General features: G+C 42.9%; 1 protein-coding gene across 1 annotated transcript in view; it reads left to right on the forward strand.

Annotated features, from left to right (window-relative positions):
- The first annotated feature begins 3,143 nt into the window (after positions 1–3,143).
- HVCN1 (hydrogen voltage gated channel 1) overlaps positions 3,144–13,972 on the forward strand; it is a 73,167-nt gene continuing 62,338 nt past the window's right edge. The window contains exon 1 of the mRNA XM_073626340.1: positions 3,144–3,298. The gene's annotated coding sequence lies outside the window, so the exon portion shown is untranslated. The remainder of the gene's footprint in view (positions 3,299–13,972) is intronic.

A 13,972-nucleotide genomic window follows, 5' to 3' on the forward strand; every position in this document is an offset into this window, starting at 1 on the left:
AGGCCAGCTTTTTGAATTGTTTCCAGCAGTGGTCGGAGGGTCATGCGCTGCATAAGGGTGCGCCTGGAGATGTCCTGGTAGAAGAAGAAGAGGTGGGCCCCATCAACTGCCTCCCCCTCATTTTTTGCATGATCCGATCTTTCAATGTATACTTGTGGAGCTTGCAAATTACATCTCTAGGATTATCTACATCTTGGGAAGGAGGTCTAAGGGCTCTGTGAGTGCGATCGATTTCAATGATCGCTGTTGCAGGCAGTCCAATGATCTCCCTGAATATGTCCTCCAAGGTGGGGACAATATCCTTGGGAGCTGTGGCTTCTGGCAGGCCACGTTTGCGGATGTTGGCCCTTCTGCTGCGGTTCTCAAAATCATCTGACCCAGTAAAGCCTCAATTTTCTAAACTTGGGCGTTGCAGCTGTCCTGTAGTATAGAGATGGCTGGTAGGGCCTCATCAACTCTCTGCTCTACAGATTCCATTCTAGCCCCCAGGAGATTAGTGTCTGCTTTGAGCTGTGCTATGTCGGCCTTAAAGGCCTTCTCCACTCTGGCAGTGAATCTTTCCAGGTCTTCCCGGGTGGGGAGGGACCAAATATGGCGCTTTATGTCCCCGTCCCCTAGGAAATCAGCAATGTCTGGGCCCCAGACTTGTGAGGCAGAGGATCCCGGGGAAGGTGTGTGTGTGGGGGGGGGGGGGCAGAGTCACTCACCATCCTTGGAGAGGGTATCTGGGAGTCAGCGGTCTGTTGCTGCTGGGCCGCAGCTTTCTGCGCTGCCTTGGCTGCTTTGGATGCCTTCAGGGTCGGCGCCATCTTGGAGGCCTCGAGTCCCAGTCCGCGGGCCCCGCCGAAGAAAGCCTCCAGCTGCTCATGTCGGGTCCCCTCCGTCCTCGACTGCTGGGAGAGTGCCCGCCGGCCCTGGGACATTACTGCTGCTTTGGAGTCGATATCACCCCTCTGTGCTGGTTAGTAAGCAGCGGTGGAGGAGGAGCTGAGGCGATGCACGTCCTCACTCCTTCATAGCCAAGCCACGCCCTGTGGGTTGTGGTTTAATATATTTTTGACAGCGTCATGAACAGCAGCAACAAGACTAGTTCATGTAGACACTAGTACATCCAGTGCGGGTGATTTGTTTATTATACTATCTGGTTAAGGCCACCCTCCCCGTCTGGCACCGGCTGTGATTGTACACAGCAGGAGCCTGTCAGCAATGATTCGCGGCCAGGACCTGCCGATTGGCTGATTGACAATCAACACAGTGCTCTATACAGAGAGAACGATCTCTCTGTTTCTCATCCCTGCTTTGTAGAAACGTAGATATCTATAAGTAAAAACAGCACACTTTACACATTAGGCATACATTTAACCCCTTGATCGCCCTATATGTTAGACCCTTCCCAGCCAGTGTCAGTACAATGACAGTGAATAATATTTTCACTGATCACTATATTAATGTCACTGGTGATGTCAATGGCAGTCAATCTGTCCCCCCCCCCCCCCCTGCGCGTCACTTAGTGTCAGATTTCCCACTGCACTATCGCAGTCCCATTATAGGTTGCTGATCACAACCATTAGTAGTATTAAAAAAAAAATTCCAGTATATATATATAAAAATAATAGTTTGTAACTTTAACGCAAACTAATCAATATACATTTATTGTTTTTTTTTTTTTGTTTTTTTTTATCAAATGTAGCTGATTACCTTTCAGAAAAAAATTTATGAAGAAATTCGATTTTTTTAAAAAAAAACATTTTTGGATATGTTTTGTAGCAGAAAGTAAAAAATACTGTTTTTTTTTTTCAAATTTTTCATTTTTTTTCATTTATATTGCAAAAAATATTTAAAAAATCCAGTGAAAAGAAAGCTCTATTTGTGTGAAAAAATGATACAAATTTAGTTTGTGTACAGCATTGCATGGCTGCGCAATCGCCAGTTAAAGTAGTGCAGTTGCGACCTGCAAAAAAATGGCCTGGTCATGAAGGGGGGGAAATCTTCTGGAGGTCTAGTAGTTAAGGGCTGGTTCACGCCACAAAAACGTACTCCAGATCAGTTCTGGATGCGTTTCTGCATGCGCGTTTTTAGCGTATTTTTGACTTGTTTCTTGATGCATTCCAGATGCTTTTTTCTTCTTTTTTCCAGTTTTTTTTTTCTCACTGTACTGGAGTCCAGTGCCTTTTTGATGCGTTCCAGTGCATTCCGGTGGGTTTTTGATGCATTTTACCATGTTGCAGCACAGTCCAGGAAAAATGCAGCATGTTCTACTTCTACTGACTGCACTGGTGTGAACTTTTTTTCTTCTGGAACTGAAATACCCTGGAACTGACCGCACTGGTGTGAACTATGCCATTGGAAACCATATAACTTACTTTCCATGCGTTTTTGATGCAGAAAAAGAATGCACTAGACTACATGTGGTGTGCACTGGCAGCAAAATGCAGCATGTTCTACTTCTACTGACTGCACTGGTGTGAACTTTTTTTCTTCTGGAACTGAAATACCCTGGAACTGACCGCACTGGTGTGAACTATGCCATTGCAAACCAAATAACTTACTTTCCATGCGTTTTTGATGCAGAAAAAAAAACGCACTGGAATGTATGTGGTGTGAACTGCCCCTGAAAGTCCATTTTATTTGATGGAAAAATCACTTGAGTCGTTTATTATTTTTATTATGAATCACAAATAATTTGTATATTGTTTTAGTCACAAACAATTGTTTTGCTTTTGTTATCACATTTTTTTTTTTAACAATAAATTATTGTAAAAAAAAAAACAAAGAAAAAAAAACATTTTCACATTGTTTTTATGGTGAGCATTTCTATTGAGGCACTATATATTTATTTTACATTTATCCGCCGCTCCTGGGCTGAGAATATACACCAGCAATTACTCTGAACAGGCTCAGACACCCGGCTACAACAGCTCTAACATAAAATACATTACACAGTGCAACACCAACCAAAAAACATCTAAATTCCTAGTAAAATAGAAGATAGCAGCTCAAAGATAGCAAACAAGCAGAATGAGATAATAAATGAGAGTATCCTTCCTGAGAGTATCCTGAGGAGTGTGAGGTGTGGAGACTTGGAGCAGACAACCCTCTCCCATCATGTGCTGACTGAGCTGAGTGCTGACTCAGGAGGAGGACTTCCAGGAACTACTTTCTACATGTACTTTGACTCCGGTAAACATCACAGTGACGGAATGAAGAGATCCCTCCGCCGTCATTTAAATATCCCGTGAGGATGTATGGTGAGGATTCCGAGGCTGGAGGATCCTGGAGAGGCAGGCAGAGCTGAGTGGTGAGTGTCCTATGTATTGTATACAGACGTGCTGGGTGTCCTGTGTATTGTATATGGAGGGAACAGGCAGAGCTGTCTCTATAGTGCTGTACTACTCTTATCACTGGAGCTGGTTCTGCTTACAAACTACTATCCCCAACCTACTCTGTACTCACATGACTTGTCTGTTCTTTTCTATGAGAAGCCCACACACTTCTTTACAAATGTTTTCACACATTTTAGAAATCTGTGCGAATCCTGCGTGGGAAAAAAAAAAAGAAATGGACCACAAACTGATGATTTCCAGCAAAGAATTCAAAGATGTATTAAACCCAAAAGTGAACTTTTCTTATATTGCAGCTATGAAGAAATCAGGCGAACGACTTGCCGGTTTCCTCAGTGTTTTACAACAAGTCGGAAATAAGACTAGAAATGTATGAAAATTCTCGCATGACAAAGGTTTTTGTTATTTATTTTTTTGTTTCTGATCATATCTGAAAATCGTACGAAAATGGAACACATTAAACGAAAATCGTTACTTCTGTTCCGTACGAAAAGAATTTTTGAGTTTGCCTCTAAGGAAATTTTCGGTCGGAATCGTCTGTCGAAAGTTTGTGTACACACTATCAGAAAATGATTCCTCTGATGAAAATGTTCACCCAATTTTCTTATATGCAATGCAGGAACCCAAACACAGGAATTGTGCTGGTTCCCGTATGGCACCAGTGTGAACCAAGATGTAGATCCCTTTCACACTGAGGCGCTTTGCAGGCGATATAGCGCTAAAAAATAGCACCTGCAAATCGCTCCTTCACCGCTCCAAAGATGCTGCTAGCAGGACTTTTTTTTTTTTTTTTTTTTTAGCGTCCTGCCAGCGCACCACTCCAGTGTGAAAGCCCTCGGGGCTTTCACATTGGAGAGACATGAGCGGCTCTTTCAGGGTGCTTTGCAAGTGCTATTTTTCCTGCTAGCAGCATCTTTGGAGCAATGTTTATACCGCTCCTGCCCATTGAAATCAAAGGGCAGCGCGGCTATACCGCCGGCAAATTGCGGGTGGTTTTAACCCTTTTTTGGCCACAAGCGGCAGTTAAAAGTGCCCCACTAGCGGCTGAATACCTCCACAAATACAACGGTAAAGCGTCGCTAAAAATATCGTCGCTTTGCCGCCGACGCTCCAGTGTGAAAGGGGCCTAACAGGTGTTTACAATGATCAGCTTTTTCAGCTATAAATCCTTTATCTCAAAAGAAAAAAAAAAAAAAAGTTTGTTGTAACTGATTATAAAATGTTAGCTGGAATTCAGCTTTAAATCTGCCAGTACATCTAACCCACCCCCCCCCCGACTGACCATGCTGCTGTCCAAATCTGCCCATCAGAGTGGAGGCACTCTAATACAGGAGGGAGGGAGAAGAGGCTAGAAAAAAAAGAAAACAAACGCAGCTGCCACATCTAATAATTGGTAAGCTGCAATATATCATTTTTGGGTTTAATGCCACTTGAAGTCACACTAGAGTTGTATCTGGTTTCATTGGTCTGGTTGTGGTTTATGGTGGATGTGATGTTTGCTGCCTCTATTTTTATTATTAATGTTAGTACTTGTATAGTGCTGTCAATTTACACAGCGCTTGACTTATATAATGTACATTCACTCCAGTCCCTGCACTCAAGGGGCTTACAATCTACTCCAGTTCTTTAAATCAGAAAAATAATTTATTGTACACCTGAAACCATGCCAATTGTAATTTGTGAGAAAACGCAAACATACATAGCAAGAAACATAACTGCCAAAACTGGGTTAGGCAACATGTAAGCTGAGCGCGTAACCCATTGTGCATCAAATCCTGGCGTGCTTAGGAGGCACGTTGTTCAGTAGCCTGTCGAAACCTGTGGCTGGATGTTGTACGAAAAGGTTTCTCACATTTAGGGCCAGGGATGTGTGATTGAAATGCAAAATACCTGTGTTCTGGGCATACATCCCTGAACATATCCAACCCTTAGGCTTGGTTACCACTCATGCGACTTGTGCAACTTGGGACTGCAAAGTCGCATGACAGGTCTTTCCCCATGATTTCCAATGAGTACCGTTCATATCTGTGCGACTTCAAGGTAGTCCCTGCACTACTTTGGTACCACTTTGATGTGACTTGAGGTCCATAGACCTCAAGAATACACAGGAATTGTTTCCTGTCGCATCAAAATTGCGGCAAAAAAAATTAATCGCACGACTTTGGGGTTACAATAGTGGAAACCGAGCACAAGCCCACTGGCCACACTGGGCTGCGGGAATGAAGTCGTGTAAGTTCAGCTGAACTCTCACGATTTCACTCCTGCTTGTCCGTCCTGATTTCGGCCACCATTAGATGTCAATGTAACAGATGTCAGTATAACATTAGATGTCAATGTGCACAGATGTCAATGTAAATCGCGGGCCGAAATCGCAAAAAATAGTACAGAAACTACTTTTTGAAATCGGTGCAGCGCTGCAGATGCGGCGTCACACCAATAAGGACCGTTCCATTGCCGGCAAATGCAGCTGATTTGACCTGTCAGAACGCACCAGTGTGAACCAGGGCTTAATGAGAGTACTATCAGCCACTGCGCAATTCAGCCTGTCATTGATTTTGACAGACTGCTGGCTGTATGGCTGGACACTGCACAATGGCATGAGGTCATAATGAGTAAGAATAGTAATATTGATACTTTATTATTAAGCTCCATGCAATCTCTTTTTTTTTTTTTTTTTTTTCCCCTTATAAGCTAAAAAAAAATTGCTGGATAAAAATGCTGGTAGTAGCTTTATGCAGTAGCGTTTTAAGAGCGTTTAGGGCACTTCACACATCCTATGCATCAGTGGCAGTGCGTCCATAAAGGGAGCAGGAGCGCTGCCCCCCCTCCTGTCACTCTCTAATCACCATAGATAGATGCATTGCATCTATCTATCTATCTATCTATCTATCTATCTATCTATCTATCTATCTATCTATCTATCTATCTATCTATCTATCTAATCTCCCCCTATTCAGGTGTCCGGCCCCTTTTCGCTCACTGGGCACCTGAATTACAGCGGGGTGGGTGTTTTTTGGAAGCACCTGATTAGAGCCAGAGGCTCTAATAGGCATCCAAAAAAGTGAGAAGCGGGTGCAACGCTGTGAGTGGCACAAAATTTACTGAGAAACAATTAAAGGAAGTAAAATGCAATGTACCTGTATCTGCTTTACACGGTATATGTGCAATTTGGAGGACTTACAAAAAAAAAAAGGAAGGATTGCTTGAGCGATTTTCATGAAGGATAGATTGTGAAACCTGTTGTTCATTATGGGCAACAACAACCCTCTATTTTAATTTATAAATAGCCCCATTACATTTTAAGGTCTCTGTTGGTTACAGGAAATAAACCTTGTCTCATACTGCGTATTACTTATATGTCTTATTATACTTACTCTGTATGGGCACAGTGGCTGCCTTTGATGGGCACAGTGAGGCTGCAATTGATTTTTTTTTTTTGTCAAAGGACATGGTTCAAGGACATACAACTTAATATGAAGAGTCTTGGTATACTATGTCAATACAAATATGCATTACATAGAATGAAACATTATAGACTCAGGATGACATTATGTCTATTGGCTACCTGAGGTGTCTGGTGTATTCCACACAAGGGGTGAGAAAGATAATACCTCGGAGCCGGGTCTTTTCAAGGGAAGTCATAACCAAAACTCCGCTGTGTTCTGATGAGGTAAGGCCTCGGAACCAGCCCAAATCCATTTTCAGTTTTTATATAAAGAAAGAGTAACATGGAACCATATGCTTTGAACCTTTTTTAAGGTCTGGTTGTACATACTGCAAACATCAGAATCTCTTCTGTATAGAGACCAGGGTTGCAATGATGATAGAAAGATACTATTAGAAAAATGCAGAAATGACCTTGAAAATAAAATAAACTTTTTTCCTAGAGGCATGTATCAGCTTGTCACAATGTATTTATTGTATCTAAACAGGGCACACAATTGAAAATGTATTTGTTGTGGGCTCGTCACATGTCACGGCTTTCTACATTGTGTTGCCAAGCTAGCCAGGTGACACAATCGTTACATTTTATTATATAATATTATTACTGAGCCATTACTGGAAAAAATATCACTGCCAAAAAGATTGCATCCTGTCACACTGTGCAGATCACTATCATTTTGGTTATACACCTGTCCTGAAAATGTAAACATTGGGTTTGCAACTTTGATGGGAACCTTCCTTTTTTTTTTTTTTTTTTTTTTCTTTTTTTTGTCTCCCTATTTGTCATTGACTATAATCTGGATCGGCTTTAGGCCCCTTTCACACAATAACCCTGCTCGGACCCACCTGTCCATTTTTCAGGCGGATCCGAGCGGGCCACCCATTGACTCCCAAGGGCAGGCGGGTGTCAGAGAAGTGTCCGCTGACACCCACCTGCCATCCGATCCGCTAAAAACAGATGTAAGGCGATACATTTAGCTATCCATCTGGCGGATCGGATGAGATCTGATGAAAACGGACATGGTGTCCACTCTCCCCATAGAAATCAGTGGGGCTCTAACAGACCCCTCCCTGCTCAGTGAGCAGAGACTGACCTGTCATCCGCTGGCTCAGCGGATATCAACTGAGTGATCTCCCGCTGAATGGATCTTCTGCTGGTCCCTGCTGAGTCATCCAAACTTCTATCCATGTATGGCTGGCTTTAAGCACAGTCGGCTCCGACAGAACACTTTAGCACTGTGGGAGGCATTCCCCCATCAACACAGTCAGTAGGGGTGGGGGGGCGGCGCAACAAGCTGTTTTAAATCTAGGAGGCTAGGGGTTGCTTTGGTTTCTTAAAGTGATAGTAAAGAAGAAAAAAAAAGTTATACTTGCCTGCCCTGTGTAGTGGTTTTGCACAAGGCAGCCTGGATCCTCCTCTTCTTGGGTCCCCCAGCAAGTTGCTATGGGGGCACCCGAACCAAGCTGCAGCTCCATGTATCCATAGAGACATGAAGCTGTGGTTTGGCTGTGCCCCCTCTCTCCCCTGATTGGCTAACTGAGTTTAATTCACAGCAGTGGGAGCCAATGGTGCCGCTGTTGTGTCTCAGCCAATGAGGAGAGAGTCCTGGACTGACGAGGCATTTGTGGCCATTGCTGGATAGAGGGGGGGGGCTCGGGTAAGTTTTGGAGGGCCTGAGGGGGGCTGCTGCACACAGAAGGCTTTTTAACTTCATGCATATAGTGCATTAAGATTGAAAACATTCTGCCTTTACAATTACTTTTGGAAATTGGGACAATTTCTCTTGGGGGGGAGGGAAAATAAGCAAGGGACTCTATGACCAGGGGTGAATAAAAAACGACCACAAAAAAAAATCTTTCACCAGACACCAAAAAGAATATATGGGAATTATAAAGGAAGGAAAAAATGGTAAACTGGAACTACAATAGGGAATGTGTCTATTTCTCCGTTGAGTCCCCCCGGCGAAAGTGTTCAACGAGTATATCCAGTAGGTCTCCTGCTAACATAGGCATTTGAAATGTTCTGCAGCAGGAAGACCTCTGAAGATGGCCTCTATGACCCAGACTCTGAGGCCCATGGTGGATTTGTAATGTTCCTTCAGAAAATGTAGGAGGGACACTGTTTATCCCAGCCCTTCTCTATAAAGCACCTGTGTTCGCCAAATCGTTGGCGCAGGGTGCGTATAGTCCTGCCCACATAGAAAAGGCCACATGGGCAGGTCAGACAGTACACCACGTACTCGCTTGAACAATTGTGAAATTCTATTATGATGTATGTTTTACCTTTTTGATGGTAAAGTTTTTTTGTTTTTGATTTTTTTTTTTTTTTACCATGATCAACAAATTTACAGGTAAGGCATAATTTTTTTCTTACATTGATACATTCCTATTAATGGAATTAGGGGAGTATGTGAAACAGGTGGATAAAACATTTTGGATTTTACTGGGTGCTATTTTACTCTTTATATTTTTAGCTTTGCGATAGGAAACCTTGGGTTGTTGGGTAAGGGAAGAGCCCAAAAAAGGATCTCTAAGCAGGGTGCACCAATGTTTAGCTATAATATTCTCCACTTTTTTTTTTTATTTTTGTTTTATGACCGTCATGAAATTGGGTTGTGAATTGTGTTGGTCATCTGATGTTTTGGGTTTTGGTGGGGGTTTTGAGGCCTGTTGAAGAAAGGCTGCTTGGACCAAAGTAGGTGGGTATCCTTTGTCCTGGAATTTTTCTGAGAGGAGTTTGCCCTGTATGTGGTACTCTTCATCTTTGGTTTTGGAAGATTACCACATACAGGGCAAACTCCTCTCAGAAAAAATACAGGACAAAGGATACCCACCTACTTTGGTCCAAGAAGCCTCTTTTCAACAGGCCTCAAAACATCAGATGACTCACAACCAACACGATTCACAACCCAATTTCATGACTGTCATAAAAAAATTTCACAATTTTTCAAAAGTGAGTACGTGGTGTACTGTCTGACCTGCCCATGTGACCTTTTCTATGTGGGCAGGATTATACACACCCTGCGCCAACGCTTTGGCGAACACAGGTGCTTTATAGAGAAGAGCTGGGATAAACAGTGTCCCTCTACATTTTCTGAAGGAACATCACAAATCCACCATGGGCCTCAGAGTCTGGGTCATAGAGGCCATCTCCAGAGGCCTTCCTGCTGCAGAACATTTCAAACGCCTATGTTAGCAGGAGACCTACTGGATACACTCGTTGAGTCCCCCCGACAAGAGAGTGTTCAACGAAGAAATAGATACACCTAGCCTATTGTAGTGAACCTTTAAACCTGTAAGTGTACACATTACACTAACACTTTATTAACAGTAGGACTATCTCAGTTGGCACCCCCCCCCCCCCTCTTATTTTCCTTTCTTGCTGACAGAGGTAATGGACACCCTCTGAGGATGGCTGCCTTCTTCTTCTTTTTTTTTTTTTTTTTTTTAAATATACTGACTAATCTACTGACTAAGATGTGCTATTAAAGCCACCATTACACTATTTATAGAGGCATCACATCATTCTGAGTGCTGGAATCCCCTCCTTTTTATGAATATTTAGTGACACAGGCAGCTGGATTTGGTATTTATCCACAATCTTCTTTACAGGGGCCTCTTTTACGTAATTATATGTATTAAGAAAGTGCCCACTGAGGAAGTTCAATCGAACGTAACTCGTACGGGGGAGGTGCCGCGCTCGGATGACATCACCCACTGCCATCCTTCGATATCACACAGCATAGTGTTTGTACTATGAGCCAGTTTTTTTTTATCCTGTATCATGTGATTAGTCCATGTTGGACTTTAATTAATTTTATATTGATCGCACAGTGAGCACTTAGATCTCCCTCCTCTTCTATATATACGCCTTGATGTCCCCACTGACGGAAATGCTCTGGAGGAAAATTTCCAATTGATTTTTACCTGTTACCTACCTGATTGTGTTGCATGACTACCCGTTAGTTCAGGAGTCCATGCTCTGAGGTGAGCGTAGATATTAGATTGGAGGTGGAGGGTCTGTCACCATTTACCTGCTGCTGCTGTTCTTCACCGGTGGAGTCTATTTACCCTTTGGGATGTGTAGTTCACCAGTATATTGGACTTTTATTCATTTCATTTGGTTTTATAATTTTCTTGGTTGTATATTTTTTTGCGCTGATTGCACACTCTATTTTATATTCTCTTTTTTATGTAATGACTGTTAAATGTAATTATATTAGTTGAGAAAACTAAAAGAAAATCACGCTTACAACCAAGGCTTGGTTGTTTCAGATCTATGCATGTTGGGAACAAGCACAAAATCGAGCGTGTTCCTGGCCTGCACAGAAACACTATGCTCTTTAGCAGATGAGCAGGGGTGCCAATAATTCCCAATGGCACACATTGGCAAACTGCATGGTGCTGCAGCACCATGTAGTTTGCTGCAGTGCAATTTTTAAAAATTTCTTGCATGTAAATGAATGGACTGCTCTACAAGTGATGTGTGTGTGTGCGCAAATATTCACGCATGGTCTTAATCATCCTCTTCTCTGCTTGACCCCATCCATTGCCCCACTGATTCCTGTTTTATGCCCTTCTTTGGTGGGGCTGATTTGAGGTGTAAAAGGTATAGGAATTGGGGCTGATCTGAGGTGTAATGGTGCAGGAATTGGGGTGATCTGAGGTGTGACGGTGCAAAGCTCAACATTCATTTGTTACTATTATTCAAGTGGTTTACAGCAAAGGTTCCTTTTCTTGATTGAGTGTGAAGTTGGCTTTTTTTCTACGCAGCTGGCACTTTATTTATTTTTTATTTTTTTGGGGGGGGGAGGCACACTATGCTCAAAAGGTTGCCTACCCCTATCCTAGATGTAAAACATTCATTACACAAAGGTATCTGGAAACCACTATGCATTTGCTGGACAGTAGCACAATCGGCCTGAGACATTGTCAAGGGGATCTCAACTAGGTGTATCACATCATAACGTATTATATAAAAGCAAGAAGTGTAATTTTTTTAACAAAGATTCTGTGGATTGTGCTTGTTTGCTGGCTGCCTGTATGGTTTTATTTCAATGTTTTCACAGCGCTTATCTTTTCACATTTTGTTATGTTAAAGCCTTATTCCAGAATGGATTAAATGTATTTTCCTCAAAATTCTACGAACAATAACTCATAATCGCAACCTGAAAGATGTTTGTTTGAAATCTTTGCAAATTTATCAACATAAAAATAAAATAATAATCACATGTACATAAGTATTCACAGCCTTTGCTCAATACTTTGTTGAAGCACCAATTACAGCAGGGTAATGCAATTAGTGGACCTCCAGCTGTTGCAAAACTACAAGTCCCATCATGCCTCTGCCTCTGGGTGTTATGCTTGTGGCTGTCAGTCTTGCTATGCCTCATGGGACTTTTAGTTCTGCAACTGGGATAAAACCTTTTTGCAGAAGAGTTCAATAAGACATGTGGACACTCATTAAAATTAGAAGAAAAGAGGTTTACACTTAAAGGCTTTGTAAACCCTCATGTTTTTTTTCACACTAATGCTTCCCTGCTATCAAGAAGGAATGGGTTTGAACTGCTGGATCCCAAGTCGATTCACTCTGAGGCTGGGCTGCTCTCAATCCAAAAGATTAGACGAAAAGTAGCACCATGCCATTATAATACATTTTCAAAACCGACCAACCTTCATCAGGGTTAAGTCATACAAACAATATATACATACAGTTAAAGTGGATGTAAACCCAATGTCATCCTTTCTAAACTGCCATAGGGGTTATCTATAAGGATATACATGCCTCCTGTATGTATCTTTACCTGTCAGATGTCTCCCCTCTGTCTGTTATGAGACCCGAAAAACTGCAGATTCTGCGGGTGGGTCTGTTGTCTGGAGCTCGGTGGGTGGAGTCGTGATGTCAGTAGACTCCCCGCCCACCTCTACACTCCCCTGGTCAATATGCATTTTCTCCTGTGTATTTCTTACACCGAACTTCTGCTATGATCTCTAACATCCAGTGAAAAGACAGGAAAGTAACCACATGACTTCAGCATGCCAAATCATGCTGAGGTGTGGAACAGCCAATCCTTGCAGAGCTGCTGAAGAAAGGAGTGGGGGAGGGAATTCAAAAATAATGCATGTCTTAGGCTAGTGCACGAGATATGTAAATCACCTGTCACTCACAGCAAGGGGGAGGATTTGACAAAGTTTTTCTCTGTTTGTCAAGTTTTATCTCACTATCTGAGTCAGTGATCAGTACAGACACGGGGGCAGCAGAAAAGCTGGATAGGAGGATCAGTGTGGGTAGCTGAATATAGAGAAACCAATCTCTCAATTTTCCTCCCCTCCCGCATGCATTCAGCAGCTGCAGGAGGAAAATGGAGATCGGTTCCTCTATATGAAGGCAGCTTATCTCCTCTTATCCAGGTGTACAGGGGGGGCATGGGCCCCTCTGCACCATGGGGCCGGGTAGCAATTGCAACCCTGCAGGTACGCCCCTGGATACAGAATTCATCATTATAGTATGTATGCATGTCTGTATGTATGTCTTAACAAGTATCAGTCACAGGTTGTTAACCACTTCCCGACCGGCGCACGCCGATGTATGTCAGCAGAATGGCACGGCTGGGTAAATGGGCGTACAGGTACGTCCCTTTGAATTGCCCGCCATGCCATCACGTGCGCGCCGCCGCGAGCTCCGTGAGTCGGGTCGCGGGTCCTGCGGACTCGATCGCCTCAGGGGTTACCCGCGATCACGGAGAGGACTAACGGGGAGATGCTGATGTAAACAGCATCTCCCCGTTCTGCCTAGTGACAGTGTCACTGATCGCTGCTCTGTCATCGGGAGCAGAGATCAGTGACGTGATCAGAGAGAGATCACAGCTAGCCCCTACAGTTAGAAACACTCCCTAGTACTGACTTAACCCCTCCCCCTAGTGGATAACCCCTTCACTGCCAGTGTCATTTTACACAGGAATCAGTGCATTTTTATAGCACTGATTGTTGTATAAAAATGACAATGGTCCCAAAAATGTGTCAAATGTCTGATGTGTTCGCCATAATGTCGCAGTCACAATAAAAAAAAAACAAAAAAAAAGCTGATCGCCGCCATTACTAGTAAAAAAAAAAATGAATAAAAATGCCATAAACTATCCACTATTTTGTAAACGCTATAACTTTTGCGCAAACCAAACGATTTTTTT

The sequence above is a fragment of the Aquarana catesbeiana genome, linkage group LG01, assembly GCF_042186555.1.
Source record: "Aquarana catesbeiana isolate 2022-GZ linkage group LG01, ASM4218655v1, whole genome shotgun sequence".
NCBI classification, from domain to species: domain Eukaryota; kingdom Metazoa; phylum Chordata; class Amphibia; order Anura; family Ranidae; genus Aquarana; species Aquarana catesbeiana.